This window comes from Nicotiana sylvestris, chromosome 11 (genome assembly GCF_000393655.2).
Source record: "Nicotiana sylvestris chromosome 11, ASM39365v2, whole genome shotgun sequence".
Lineage (NCBI taxonomy): Eukaryota > Viridiplantae > Streptophyta > Magnoliopsida > Solanales > Solanaceae > Nicotiana > Nicotiana sylvestris.
This window is the reverse complement of record NC_091067.1, coordinates 44,285,891-44,302,293: the sequence shown is the minus strand read 5'-3', so window position 1 is coordinate 44,302,293 and position 16,403 is coordinate 44,285,891.

The window sequence follows — 16,403 nt, the reverse complement described above, 5'->3', positions numbered from 1 at the left end:
AGTGAGAGTTCGGAGAAATGAGGTCCATGATGTGACTCCCTCAGGTAAATTGAGCCCTTTGATTCTCGTGTAGAATTCTCCAATACAAGTTTTCTCTGGCGAACCATAACCCACAAGTGAGGAGCGATGACATAAATGATCGGTCATCCATACTTGCAACAGTAGGTTACATCCTTCGAAGAAGTCACCCCTGGCTCGACAAACAGTGAGAGCCTGGAAAATGTCAGCCATAATCATAGGCGCCAGAGTACTTTTATCTTGGGTAAGCAAAGTACTGACAACCCCAGTTATTCTTAGATCGATGTTGCCGTCCTTCCTTGGGAACACTATAAGACCTAAGAAAGCCGTCATGAAAGCCAATTGCCTGTGTTCGTCCCATTTTTGCCGGTTGCCTTTACTACATAGTTTGAAATCCGGCTTATTGAACCCACCCTCATGACCGTATCTAGCATACATGAGATGGAGACTGCAGAAGCCTTTGGCAAGATCTGGATGGTGAAATGTTCGGGGTATTTTCAGAAAGTCCAAAAATCGGTGTACCGTGACGGCTCTAGGTGCAATCAAGTACTTGAACCTTAACGGAGCTTCATCACCCCCAATGTATCCCGCTATTTCCTCCAGCGTCGGGGTGAGTTCGAAGTCTGAAAAATGGAATACATTGTGCGCCGAGTCCCAGTAAGTGACCAATGATCTGATAATATCACCCCGAGGCTGAATGTCTAGTAAATCCGGGAGATTTTTCAGATATTTCCTCACTTTGCCTTGCCCTTCTTTGCCTAAGTCGTTCCACCATAATCGCAACTCAAAAGGGATCTTGGTCATTATTGAAAACGATTCATTTTGTATCGTGCTCATCCTGCACATTTATTTAAGGCGATAAACTTTATTAGACTCAAAAAAAATTAAAATTATCTAGATTTTTTGAAAACGGGAGGTTGAACCCGCCGAGGGTTGCCTACGTATCTCACCCCGTGCGAGAATCAAACCGGCGTAGTTCGGTCATATCGCGAATAGAGAAAATCAAATAAACCTAGTAATCAAGAATAAGCATTTTTATTGTTTTTGGAGAAAGATAAATACTAAAAATATTTTTTTTTTGTTTTTTTTTTGCAATATTTGGACTATTAGTCCGAATTTATAAAAGGGTATTACAAAAGAAACAACACATTTTTTTGAATTATGAGTTTTCCAGATTTTTTTATTATACTTTTTTTTTATTTTTTTTTATTTTTTTTTTCAAAAATAAATACCCTTTCTTAAAAAGAACAGAACAATTTTATATTTTTTTTAATGAATCAAACTAAAAGACAACTTTTGGTTTTATATTATTTTATTTTTTTAGAAAAATCCGACGAGGTTTCGACACTACTTGGACATTGGTTTTATTTTTCCAAAATAAGTAATTATCTCCCTACGCTGCTATTTTTTTTTTTTAGAAACCGATCAACATGCGGAACCGAAGCAAATAAATGCGCAAAACAAATAAGATGCAGCAGGGTGGCCTTTTCATTTTTGGTTGCTTGTCCTAGACGGACCCAACCCCTGTGTTGAGCCCCCTAAGTCAAATGCAACATGATGCAAATAAGCGTTCCTACTAGGGATCCGGCATGAAGTCGAGTTATACTAGGTTTAAACCTTGGTATTTGTTCTAGACTGTGTACCCGAGCGGACAACTCGAGTCGAGGAGGGGCAACTTACCGGGAACCAAAAGGCCGTCCGGCTTCGTAACTTATCCGTCCTCTTTCTTATTTCGGGTATTGACACTAACAGAATAGGGAGTCTCGACCAGCGAGCTTCTCCCCGGAGGTGAAGAGAGAAGGGTTTCGGCACAGTTTATATACAGTTCAGATAATATCAAAGCGGTAAAAGACAATATTTAGCACGTTATGCAAAAATATGTAATAAAGATCAGATAATAAAGCCAAATATAACAATTATTCTAAGCTCGAATTCTTGAACCCTGAACCAGTGGTTCTGGGTTTCATCCCTAGCAGAGTCGCCAGAGCTGTCACACCTCCTTTTTGCGCGCCCGCCCCCGAAGGGTTAATGCGCGAGGGGAGTTTTTCCAATTTAAGTGACAATATTCGAAAATGGGATTATTTATTTAATTCAGAGTCGCCACTTGGGAAAGGTTTGGCTTTTGGTGTCCCAAGTCACCGGTTTATCTTGAATCCCAAATCGAGGAAATTTTCGACTTTTCCAAATGAAGTCTGCGAACCAGAAATTCTAAGTAAGGAATTCTGTTGACCCGAGGGAAGGTGTTAGGCACCCTCGAATCCCGTGGTTCTAGCACGGTCGCTTAAATTGTTATAATGGCTAAATATCTGATTTAAATACATGTTGTGACTTATGTGCTTTTATTAAGTTTTAACCGCTTTTATTATTATCATTTATTTTTATAGAATTGCAACGTCGTGAAAATGTATCTCGAACCACGTCACAATCAATGCACCCGTAGTTGTTAACACATTTCGACTCCGTTGAGATTTGAATTTGGGTCACATAAATGCGCACCCGAATTTAAGAATGTAATTTGATTAAGTCGCGCCTAGAGAATCTAACGCGTTATTGTCTTCGGGGAGGGCAGTGGAATTCACTAAACAGCCCGTCCCAAATTCTAAGTATTTATTATGACCAATTATTGAAGGCCCCGCAATTTGCCTTTTTATTAGGCGAGGCTCGTCTCATTATTTTAGAAGGGTACCCTACGATGACTACATTTTTACTACATTTTATCTTTAAAGAGAAGGATGATGCCGAATTTTGCTGGTTTAGACAAATACGGACTGAATCCTTATTATGTTTGCCGAACCTAAACTTGTTTGATTACCTGATTGATTGTTCATGAGGTGAGGGCTACCGCATGCTTTGTCTTCAACAAGTGAATATGCTTATTAATTCGCTAAGTGAGATTGCAAACAAACTAACAACATATATTGAGTTATGTTTAACGACCTCCAAGTTCTATTCTTAACACTCTAACCTATTTGAAATTGATAAAAGAAATCGGCTGTTTTATTAGGAAAATTACTACTAATTGAACTCAAAAATGATTATTAGTTTTTCTCAACAATCATTACATCATTTCGAAATAAAGAATCTGTACCGAAACCCAGTATCGAACCTGCATTGGGACGAATAAACTGACAGGAGAATTGGCATTCATAGCCATACTCTTAATGTGACTGTATGGGAGTTTGTTTGGGATACATTTATCCTGGACCCAGTACCACAGTTTTGTCAATTCAGTGGTCTAGGCAAACTACATACAAGTGCTTACCATGACTCTATGTTATACAGTCATACTAAATCCAACAAGTGTTATACTGAACTGAATGTATACTAAATCAAAACATGTTGTCTATGTCATACTGTCATTACTGTTGAGCCATGCTATCTAACAGTTCATCTTTAAACGGAAATGTATGCTAGTTTATACAGAATATTTGCAGTTCGCAGTAAAAATACAGGCCCAACCAACATTCGAACTATCTTTTTACACCAATACTATAACATAAACTGGTGTTCATTTCTTTATTTCTGCTTCAACTTCAAACTTTCAACAATACAAGGTTCGAAGGTTGTGTACCTGGGAATATTTGCAATTGAAGAAAAAGGAGCAATCAGTAGAGTAACAATGAACCAATGCAGCAGCAGTAACAGCACTGTCAGTAGCAACAGGGCAGAATAGCAGCAGGCAAAACAAATAGCAAGAAACAGGCTCGAGTGCAGAGATGCAACTATGGCCAATAGAAAGCAATAGCCAAATAGCAGCAACACCCAGTGGGATAGAATCAGAAATCCAGACAGGCCAAACCAGTAGTAAACCAATGAAAACACTCGACTAATAGACACAACTGGAATTTCAAAGAATCAGAATTGATTTGAACAGGTTGAACAACTGAAACCCAGTAATAATAGGAGGAAAAAGCTTCTGATTGTTGGTTGTATCCCTTCTATCCCTTAAACTCTCTCTATCTATGTGTATCTATTTGTATGTATTTCAAGTTCTCCTGTCTAAACTCCTCACAGTGTGTTTTTCTTTTTTTTTTACAACCTTCAGAAATCAGTCCCCCCTTTTTTATCTCCTCCCCTCTCCCTCTTATAGGCCTCAACACTATCCCTTTTAAACAGCCTGTTCAGACTATTACCATACCCCTCCCATGTGCCTTTAAACTTTTTTCAGTTCCACTTTAGTTAATTAGGTATAAAAACCCCATCATTCCCTGGCAGATTTAGCTTTTCCATTTTATTTAACTAAAAGCAAGTATGGGCAGTAGGATATGTTGACGGCATATGCTGTCAAACCATTTTAAAATTAAACAAGGACCTTTATGCAGGCCACAGGTTGTGCACAAAGCACATGAGGTGCACCAATGCACATGAGGTGCACCAATGCAAATGCTGTGCAAGAGTGCACATGCCCTCCAATTCAGCATTTAAATCAAACATCCCTTTTACATTACTGATCCAAATCAACAGCTATAAGTAAACAAGATTGGTTCTTAATTGATTCAACAAATGTTCGACAGAAGCAAATCGATTTACTATGCTCAGACAGTTGAAACTAATTGACGACTCATGTCGACTCGACTATATTAGTATTAACGTACACAATCGTAGCCAAAAATCAGACATTCAGAAGTATGGGACACATGACTCGACTTATACTGATTAAAATAGAATGGTACTTTGAGGAATCAGTTAGTCAGTACAAATTTGGAATACAACCAATACGCATGCCGTATCAGAATAGGAGGAGAGGGATTCAGACAAACACAGATGTTCAAACAAAGTGGACAAACAAAAGTTGATAAAAATTAAAACAAATATGAACAGTCTTTTAAAACAAATCATACGGACTAAAAACAAATAAAGGAAAAGAAAGCAGACTTACCTTAAAACTTGAAAAGTTTAACAGTTTGAACTTGGATTTGGACAAACTTTCTTAAGGCTGAATGGACTTTAATCGAAGTGTTTCTCAGATGAGAAACACTTTGATTGAAGTCCATTAGACCTTAATCTCTTCGGTTGAACCGGTATGAACCAGTGACGAAGGACACAAAACCTTCAAACTTAGATCTGGGATTCAGGCTTCCCTGATCAGATTCGGACCAAACCAAGTATGGTTTGGTCACGAGGGGGTCTGGGGAGTATCTGGTGTGAAGCTAGGGTTGAACCGTGTAGATCGAGTTTCGACTCGAACCTTCAAATGAAGATTCGAGAAGGTGGGGAGGGATTCGAACTACAGGGTTAATGGATTCATGCTCAGGATGGCAAGGGGGTTCTAGGGTGTTAAGGGGAAGGTCACCGGCGTCCATGCCGCCGGTTTTCATGGTGGAGGATACAGGGGCGGCTCTAGGGTTTGATGGGGATGAGGTTGAAGACGGGAGCTGGGGTATCTGATGGGGGGGCAGGGTAAGGTTATAGGCTTATATATGGAATAGGCGGCTGATCTCAGCCATCGGATTAACTGGAATCAATGGCTTGGATCTAAAGGCCTCGGGGAAACGATGTCGTTTCAACTAAAGGGGGTTTGGGTTGGTCCGGGTGGAAACGGGTCGGGTTCTGTTCGTGGGTATAGGAAATGTGATCTTGGCCGTTGATCAATCTGAGATCAACGGCCCAGATCAAACTGTATCCATACGACGTCGTTTGGACTCTCTCTGGGCATCATCTGGACTGGACCGGGCAGGCCTGGGTCTTGGGCTGTTTGTTTGGGCCAATTTTGTTAAAATTGGCCCAAATCCGGAAGAATAAAGGGACCCTTTCTTTTTCTTTTTTTTTTTTTTTATTTATTTCCCTTTTTTTTATTTTAAAACAAAACTAAGCCAAAAATCAAATTAAAATTAAATACACACTCAATACAATTATTCGCACACTAAAATATTTCAAACAAGTAAAGTTAAACAAAATAAAATCACGGACGAAGATGCCTACTCATGATTTTCTATTTAACGACTGGATTACGGTTTGAATTATGCAGGACACATATATTTTTTTGAATTTTATTTTTAATAAAGTAAATAAATAAAAATGGGCCGAAGTCACAAATAAATCAACAAGGTGCCGCACAGAAATTCAAAATTGTACAGCAGGGCCAATTATTATTTCTTATTTCTTTTTTGGAGCGATTGTCGTGCGAAAAACAAAAATCACGTGCTCACACAAGATCTTTCCGAGATCACATCTGCCATCCAGTGGCGGAGGCAGCCAAGGGGTTCAAAATGAAAAATTAGAAAGGTTGTAGCTAGAGGGAATAGAGCCAATGACCTTCCAAAGATTTTGAACCCCCTTGACCACTAAGCTATGCTTTTGGACTGTGTTAAAGGAATTCAAAACATAATATATAGAGGTAAAAAATAAATTTTGCACTTATATATACAGTGTAATATTTTGGCGAAGGGGGATCGGGTAACACCCTTCCGCCCCCTAAATCCGCCCCTGCTTCCATCCATTACGCATTTACAGTCATGGCCAGCAAGAATCTTGTCATTTATTAGCAACGAATTGTAAAATTCCAAAAAAAAAATGAAAAAAAATTTCAAGTGAAAATGGTCTTTGAAAATTAGAGTTGTGTTTGGGCATGAAAATAATTTTGGGTTATTTTTGAAGTTTTGTGAGTGATCTTAGTGGAAATTTTAAAAAATAGCTTTTTGGAGTTTTTGAAATTTTCAAAAAATTTCAAAATGCATCCTCAAGTGAAAATTGAAAATTTTATGACTAAACACTGACTGCGAAATATAATTTTTCGAAAAAAAATAAAAAATTTCTTATGTCCAAACGGGCTCTTAAAGAGTTACCTATCAAATCAGCCATTGTTGTCCAAACCCCTTATGGGGGAGCAGTTATTGTTATACCTGGCTATCTTTGAAGTTTCGGTAAGCGTAATATTAGTGCGAAAAGATGAAGGTACGCAATCTCCAATTTATTATTTAGTAAAACACTGCTAGATACTGTAGACATGTGATTTTTGACCCTCCCCAAGATTTTTTTTCATACTTTAGCATGTAAATATTTAATTTAGGTCTAATATCGCTATTTCAACCAATTTTGACTCATTTACTTTATTTTATTACAAGAAAATTAAAATTACAAAAATATTTTATTTTATGTACCTTTCATAAAGTAAAAAATATATATATATACAAAAATAGTACCTTATTTTTATCTTTATATAATCTTGAAAAATACAAAAATATATAATAGTTTCATGTTTTAATATAGTTTAGTTTAATTAATTAGAATTTATTTTTTCATCATGTAGTATAGTTATTTTATATTAAAGGAGTTTAGCTATAGTTTTGAATAATAATTTTTGGAGTCTTCTTAGCCCAAAATTGAGACACAAAAAGACATGGTCCAACCCAATTACCCTTAGCCCATTCATCCCAACCCATTAGCCCATTTAAGTGCAAGATTTAATCCTAGCCATCTATTTCCTTCTAATCCAATGGTCATCATCCTTTCCCACTTATATATAAAATACTCAATTATAGAAATCCTACCCTTAGTTTTCAATTCCTAGACCTAGACCTAGCTACACCCCAATTCCCAAAAAGACCAGCCATTTTTCCATCCTTAAAAATCTGATTTGCAAAAACCCAAAACCCCACCTCACGAGTCCGGTTAATTTCACACTATAATCGATCGGTTGATTTGATTAAAAATGAGCAACCTTTTCAGTTGCGAATTTCAATTTCAACTTTTTCAATCGATCGGTTGATTTGGATTAACTATAAGTCATTAGTGGTTAAATCTCAATCAAAAGCATATGTGGAAATCAAACCCCCATCGTCCCACTATCTGCTTGTGTAGGTGATAACAATTATGATTGTGGCTAATTGGGGTTTTAAATTAGATAGATACCTCTGGCTTTGCATATGTTATTTATGCTTGTGACTAAAATGGGTAAGTGACCATTCGAAGCTCAGAAATGTGATCAGTTATCTTCTAGTGCCAATTTTTGTGTGGTTTCTGATCGATTTGATATCGAACTTGAGCAGTTACGGGAACAAATCTTTGTTTTGTTCTTTCTCTTCCCATGTTTCGTTGTTCCTTTACTTCAAAATTGAAGCCAAGCTAAGGTTATTAAAATCGTCATTGTCCAGAGTGGTTTCGAGTTTTTCGGTGTCGATTCGAGGTCTCGGTTCGCACTTTCGGTGTTTCGGTCCAAGGATTGTTGCTTCGTTTAGCCCGATTGATTTGCAATTTTCAGCTTTGTTCATCAATAAAAGGTCCATTTCTCAATTTTCATTCTTATTTTAGTGTGTTATGATAGCTTGGTACGCATGTTGGTTGATTTGTGATTCTACGTTGTTTGAGTAGCATGTCTTAGTTTTCATTTAAATTGTTTTAAATATTTTTTATTTCAATTGTGTTGCATGTAGTCTTGGGTTCTTGAATAAATGCTTTTAATCGGGTAGATGGAAAATTGAAATTATTTTTTTCTTGGCAAGGAATAAGAATGGACCATAAGGTGGGTTTTGGACTATAAGGAATCTGACTAAGTAATAGATCATGTTAGCTAGCCTATTTGCCCCCCAATAATATCTTGTTCATAAATTTGGCATCACAACAATCTCCAAAGATTAGGAAAATAATTCAAATGTGCTAGCTTGCTTTAGGCGCGATTATTAGATGAATCATCATAGCTACGGGTTCGGTTCTTGTGACGAAGTTGTGATACGTAATTTCCAAATCGGGTGCGCATTTATGTGACCCAAATTCAAATCTCTACAATGTTAGATAAAATGTGTCGGGGACCGCAGGTGCATTTATGTGACGTGGTTCAAGACGTGTTTTAGATGACGTTGAATCTTTTCCTAAAAATAATTAATCAAAAGCGGTTCTAAAGTTAAAATGCACATAGGTTTAAAAGTGTTTTCAAATCAGTTAAATAGGCCAATAATAACAGTTGAGCGACCGTGCTAGAACCACGGAACTCGGGAATGCCTAACACCTTCTTCCGGGTTAACAGAATTCCTTACCCGGATTTCTGTGTTCGTAGACTGTAATACAGAGTCAATTTTTTCCTCGATTCGGGATTTAAACCGGTGACTTGGGACACCAATAATTATCCCAAGTGGTGACTATGAATCTTTAAATAAAAATAATCCCGTTTCGATTGTCACTTTAAGTTGAAAAAAACTCCCTTATATACCCTTTCGGGAGATGTAGGTAAAAAGGAGGTGTGACAGCTCTGGCGACTCTGCTAGGGATCGAACCCAGAATCTCTGGTTCAGGGTTCAGAATTTGAGCTTAGATGAATTGTTATATTTGGCTTTATTTATTATCTGATTTTATTACATATTTGGGCCTAATGTACTAAATGTTGCTTTTACCTCTTTGATATTATCTGAACTGTATATAAACTGCTACGAAACCCCTTTCTTCTCTCCCCCAAGGAGGGCATGCTGGTCGTGACTTCTTTCTGTTAGTGTCATATCCGAAATAGAACGAGGTTCGGACAAGTTGCAAAGCCGGATGATCTTTTGGTTACCGGTACACAACCCTACTCGGCTCGAGTTGTCTGCTCGGGTAATCCAGGTCTAGAACAATACATCCAAGTTTTAAACCTAGAATAACTCAGCCTCATGCCGGATCCCTAGTAGGAACGCTTATCTGCATCATGTGCATTTGACTTTGGGGACTCAACACAGGGGTTGGGTCCGTCTAGGACAGGTGCACCCGAATTAAAAGACCATCCTTATACATCTTACGTGCTACTTGTGTATCTGTCTATTTCGGCTTGCATGCTGATTGGCTTATAGAATAGGGAAAGAAAATGAAAAAAAATGAAAATCGAAAAAAAAAAAGAGAAAAGAAAAGAGAGTGAGAGGTAGGTATTTAAATTACCCTGAAATTCTGTTGAAATTTTGAAAAAAAAAAAAGAAAAGTCATTTCAAAATAAGTCATTTTTTTTTCCCGTCAAAACTGGGCGAACTACGCGGGTCTGATTCTCACCGGATGTGAGATACGTAGGCAAACCTCATAGGTTCCGGCCCATAATTTTCAAAAAAATCCAAAAATATTTTCCTTTACTTCCTCTTTAGAAAAGTCTTTTTTTTAGACCCCAATTTTCAAAAAATTCAAAAATATTTTTCATTACTTGCTTCTTTAGAAAGCCTTTCTTTTAGACCCTAATTGTTTTTCTTTTTTAAAAAAATATACAAAAATATTTTCTTTTAATTTCTTCCAAAAATCTAAAAATATTTTCATTCTTCTTTCAAAATTGAAAAGAAAATTCAAAATTCAAAAATATTTTCTTTTCTTTTAGAAGCATTTCTTTCATAAATTCAAAATAAAATTCCAAAAATATTTTCTTTCTTCTTTAGAAGTTTTTCTTTCGAAATTCTAGAAAAAAAAAATTCAAAAAAAAATCTCTCTTCTTTAGAAGTCTTTCTTTGCAAAAATGCTGAAGAAAAATCAAAATCCAAAAATATTTCCTTTCTTCTTTATAAGTCTTTCTTTCGAAAAAATAAAATAAAAAATTCAAAAAAAAAAGTTAATTTATTTACTTTATTCATGATCTTCCCGAACTACGCAAGATCTGATTCATGTTCCCACATGATACGTAGGCAACCCACATCAGGTTCGAGCACCATTAAAAAATGAAAAAAAATGAAAAAAATGATAATAATAAGGACCGACTGAGTCCATTCTAACATGTTTTGTTTTGAATTGTGAAGAAAGTTTAGGTGGTCGGTTTGTGGTAAGCTGGAAACACAAGATCCAAGAAAAAATGATAACTGACATCGAAGTTGTTACAAGTGCTCAAGAGACTCAGGATCAGAGGGTTCAACAAGAGTCTACTGTGTTCGAGAAAAATAGAATACTGAAACAGCAAATGACCAAAATGTGTCAAGCATGGGCCAGTGTTCAAGGACAACCTCGTCATGAGACACAATTTGCTACACAGCAAGAGCAGTACCACTCTCCTAAATACCACTCGTACTCGTTTGATCTTCCTGCAAACATTGAGAAGCCTGCCCGAAAGATGGTACAGGAAGAAATGACCCAAAGAGTGAAAAGCTTAGAACAACGGTTGAAAAACATGCAAGGGTTGGCAGGTCAAAAGAGTGTTGCCTTCAAAGATCTATGTATGTTCACCGATGTCCACTTGTCGCCTGATTTCAAGACTCCCAAATTTGAAAAGTATGATGGACATGGAGATCCCATAGCCCACCTGAAAAGGTATTGCAATCAACTGAGAGGTGTGGGAAGAAATGAAGAATTGTTGATGGCTTATTTTGGGGAAAGCCTTACGGGAGTAGCCTTCGAATGGTTTTTGGATCAAGACATATCTCGCCGGTACGTCTGGAATGACATGGCACAGGCCTTTTTCAATTAGTTCCAATACAACATCGATATTGCCCCAGACGGCATTTCCCTTTCAAACCTGAAGAAGGAACCAAGTGAAAGTTTCAGGGAATATACCATTAAATGGAGAGAGCAAGCAGCTCGAGTTAATCCACCCATGGATGACCACGAGCTAATCACTATCTTCCTTCAAGCGCAAGAGCCAAATTACTTTAAAAACATGATGTCCGCAGTTGGCAAATTCTTCTCGGAAGCAATCAAAATGGGAGAAATGGTAGAGAATGGTTTTAAGACAGGCAAAATTATAAGTCAAGCAGTTTTTAAAATCGCAACTCAGGCTGTCCGGGTTGAATCTGATAATTTTAGCGACACAAATGAGAAGGTTGAAGAAATCATGATGACATCAGGGTCGAGAAGAGGTCCCAGGAGAACATCTCAAAGGTATGAGCAGCCTCCTCAAGTTTTCCATGACTCCCCTGAGCAGTATTATCCACCTCAGAACCCTCAATACTCTGTCGCTCCACCTCAGTATGTTGTCCAGCCACCAAAACACCCCAGAAGGTGAGCACGAGCATCAAGAAATCTCCAACAGCCTCCACAAAATTTTCAGATGCCCTATAACCCACATCCAGGCCAGAGGTATAGAGGGGAACAAAAGTTGAAAGATAATTTTACACCAATAGGAGAGTCCTATGAAAGCTTGTTTGAGAAATTAAAGCATTATGACATGATTGCACCTATTCCTCCAAATCATGTGGACCCACGTGCAAGAAGCTTTGACCCTTCTAAAAGGTGTGAATACCATTCCAATGCCCAGGGGCACAATGTTGAAAGCTGTCGGGATTTGAAAAGAGAAATAGAAAGGATGATCCAGGAAAACCTGATTGTGATCCAAGACAGTGACACCCAGAATATCGCGCAGAATCCTTTACCTGCACATGATGATGCACACTTTGTGGGGATGATGCGTGGTGACAGGGAGTATGAGAATCCTCTCGGGAATTTGCTAACTGAAGTTAATAATTTTGAAATTGGAGAAGGCTCTGCTGATCCTGATGAGCAAATTTGTGGCTAAATGTCAAGCTTAGCTATTGAAAAGTCATTCCCTCCTCACTAGGAAGGAATCTTGGTAGTTTGTTTTGATGTTTTTTCTATTATCTGGGTTATTCCAGGGTTGTGATCCAGATTTTATTTGTTTTATTGAGTCCAACCCTTCTATCCATCCATTCTATTTGTGTGAGTCTTGTCTTTCTGCTCTGTTGCTATTTTCATTAGCCGGGTTATTTAGGGTTGTAACTCGGATTTTAGGTTGTTTGTCTTGTTGTTTACTCAATGAAATACAGTTTGTCCTTTTGTGTCATTCCATGCTTAGTTCTTTTCTCGCTAGTTTTGATGACATGACATGCATGCGGAATTTTTGGCCAGATCTTAGAAAATTGATTTAAGTTTGAATTGGACAACTGAGGAAAAGACATTTTTGAGGGAATAAAGAGTTGAAATACTTTGGAATTAAGGTCGAGTAAAATTCATCTTCAAATCATCGTGAAGATCGGGCTTGAGGATGTTTAATCAATTGAAGTTTGTTAGAAATTTTGACATTAAGGGATGGAAAGTGTCTTGTGACCATGACACACCAAGAGGACGGACATGTTCGTCAATGCTGTGATCGCTAAAGATACTTATCACACCTCTTTTTTTACCCTACACCCTCAGAAGAGGATATAACATATAAGGGAGTTTTTCCAATTAAAGGACAATCGAAACGGGATTATTTTATTAAATTCAGAGTTGCCACTTGGGATGATTTATGGTGTCCCAAGTCACCGGTGGAATCCCGAATCGAGGAAAATATGACTCTGTTTAACAATCCGCGAATCAGAAATCCGAGTAAGGAATTCTGTTAACCCGGGAGAAGGTATTAGGCATTCCCGAGTTCCGTGGTTCTAGCACGGTCGCTAAACTGTTATATTCGGCTTAATTATCTAATTTTAATCAATTGTGAACCTGTGTGCCGATTTTAACCTTTTAACTGCTTTTACTTAATTTTTAAAGAAGATTGAACGTCGTTTAAAACATGTCTTTGGATCGCGCCACATGAAATGCACCCGCAATCCTAAACATATTTTATTCAACGTTTTAGGATTTGATTTGGGTCACATGAAATGCATACCCGAGTTTAGGAAGGTAATATTATTAAACTAATGTGCCTAGAACAATTTTGCGTTTGCTATTTGGGAGGGCCATGGAATCTAGCTAAATAGCACGCCTCGAATTATAAGGATTGAGCCAAACATAAAATAAAATGAGGGTCGTGCAATCGAGGCTTTGTTCGGTACGACATACCAAGAATTATTCTAATTAACGGGTTTGATGCTAACTCGTGAGGGCCATGAGCTAGTCGTTCATCTATCATGGCTCTCTTCAGTTAAATTATGGTCTTGATCTATTTAAGTGCAAAATAAATTTTCCCCTCCCAAGTGGCATTCCAAGATCTCTACATTTGGAATTGGGCTAAGTTGGGCTAACAAGAACTGGGCCCAAAACCGAGCTCTATAGTATGACAAACATATTGTGTTCCTCCAAATCGAATTAACGTGAAGGTTAAAAGAGGCAAGGCAGCGAAATTAACGCATGAAGAGCGAACCAATCATGAAGTGAAATCCATGTTACATCCGATCACAAACACATACTATCTTAACAGGGAATGACAGATAACTAGATCAATCAAATGCCCCCCATATCAAACATTGGTTTATCATGACACAGAATCAATCTAAAAAAAACAATCATTTTACTCGAAAGATGGTTTAATCTAGACGAGATGGTAGAAGGAAATCTGTGAAGTGTCCTACTGAACAAACATGAATCTTAAACTTTAAACTTGCAGTAGCCGTGTTTACCAAAACAGTATTTACATGAATTAATACATATACAAGCCATCATCTATATTCTAGCCTTTCAAAACACTAAAACCTGTTGCATTTCAGCAAACTATGACCCAGAATACAAAGCAGACATGAAGCTGCGCAATAAAATCCATGATTCACCTGTCATACTGAACAACACCTACAAAACCTATTCATACACCTTCCAAATATGCTCTTTAATATTGAAATTGAACCTTTAGTTCCAAACACAAATCCAATTTTATACTATACCAGTGACAGCTCAATTAACAACCAACAGCACAGATATACTACATGGTATTAGACAGTAAAAATCAGAGAAAAACTTGATCAAACACAACTTGTATTCCATGGAATTCCCACTCGATTTACATGATCATCATTTAGTCAGTGCTTCTGGGCTATGGATATACCTGGAAATAAAAGAGGGATAGTGGAAATGCAAAGTCAGCAGTCAGCAGTAACAGAAATTTACCCAAATTCAACAAAACCAGCAACGAAATCAGTCCAGAAGAGAGGAACCAATTCCCCAACTCAAAGCAAGGCTTTCATTACCCAAGTTCAAACCATTTTGAACCTCAAATAGGATCAGGTATTCTTCAGCAGTAAAAGAAACAAACTTCAAAAGTTCTAATCAGAATTTCAATGCAACATTAATTTTCAGTTGTTTAGGTTTTTTTTCAGAAATTTTTTATATATTTTCAGTCTCTTCGATCTGCCTTGAAAGACAAGAAATGATGCCTTTATAGGCAAGAAAACAGGGCAGCCTTAAGGGTTCAGTTTTTTATTTTAGTCCTTTTCAAATTTTCCTTTTAGCTTAGGAGCCCTTATCCAATTTTTTTTGTTTAACTACCCTGATTCAAATTTTAATTGGTTAGGCAGTCCCCCTCCCCAGCTTCCTAGAAGCTTCCCAATTTTGTTACTCATAGATTCCCTTCCCCAATTTTCCAAACTACCCCTCGAGCCATGGTTATTTACTCTAGGAAACCAACATACCCCTGTTGATACTTAGACAGACTGAATGGGCCATGGGTCAATTTGGCCCAACTGTTCAACCCCAAATGAACCAGACTAGACCCAAAAACTCAACCCTCAATATCAAAGATCTACTCGGCCCAACTAGCAGTTATTTGACTACCAAATAACACAAAATAATTAAACTTTAGCCTAAATGGTTTACTAACTAAACTTAACCAAACTAACAATTTGACAACTAACCTAACAAGACTCCGACTACTCATGCATGAATGAATAGATTCCGGAATAAATGAAGAATGATTCGAGAAGAGGAGAAGAAACAGAAAATTTGAAAACAAACGAGGGACAGATTAAACCAAAAGAAAGAAAGAAAAAATACCTGAGAAAAGTTCGAAAAATAAAAGGGAAGCCTGGGTCTTCAGATCCTCGGATTTTCCGGCCAAATCTGACGTTAATTGTGTGCTCTTACGAAGAACACACGAATAAACTCAGATTCGGCACGAAATTTTGCCAAAACGTGACTTGGGATTTCTGGGGTTTGTTTTTGATCTAAGATTCGAGGAGTTGGGGCAACATTCGAGGGAAACGGAGTGGGGATTCGGAATGAGGGGGTCAGGGTGGTTCGGTGGTGTGATTTTGGTGGCATTTGGAGGTGGCGCCGCCACCGAAGGCTGGGGATTTGGGGGCGGCTCAGCTAGGGTTTCAGGGTGTTTCTGGTGGGGGTGTTGAGCAGAAGGGGTTCTGGGGGGGGGAGGTTTCGGACACTTAAATACCACCGAGGCTTCAGTTCTGAGCCATTCGATCAAGGGGAGATCAACGGCTCAGATCAATACTTATTGAAACGACGTCGATTCATTTGGGGAGGGGAAGCCAGATCGGGTTAGGGTGGCTTGGGCCGGGTATTGGGTAGTTTTCGTTTGGGCTGGGGAAATTTGGATTGATTTTGGCCCAGATTTAGATTTCCTCTCATTTCTTTCTTTTCCTTTTCAATTTCCAAAATTCTTTTCTTTTCAAAATTAAAATAAACCCTAAATTAACTAATAATAATTTTTAAACTAAATTAACCTACCCAATTAGATTAATCACTCATCATGGTATTTACAATAACTAATTAAATCCTAAATTTAAAGAAAAATTATACAATTCAAAATTAAAAAGTAAAAATGCAAAATGAATTATTTTTTGTGATTTTCATTT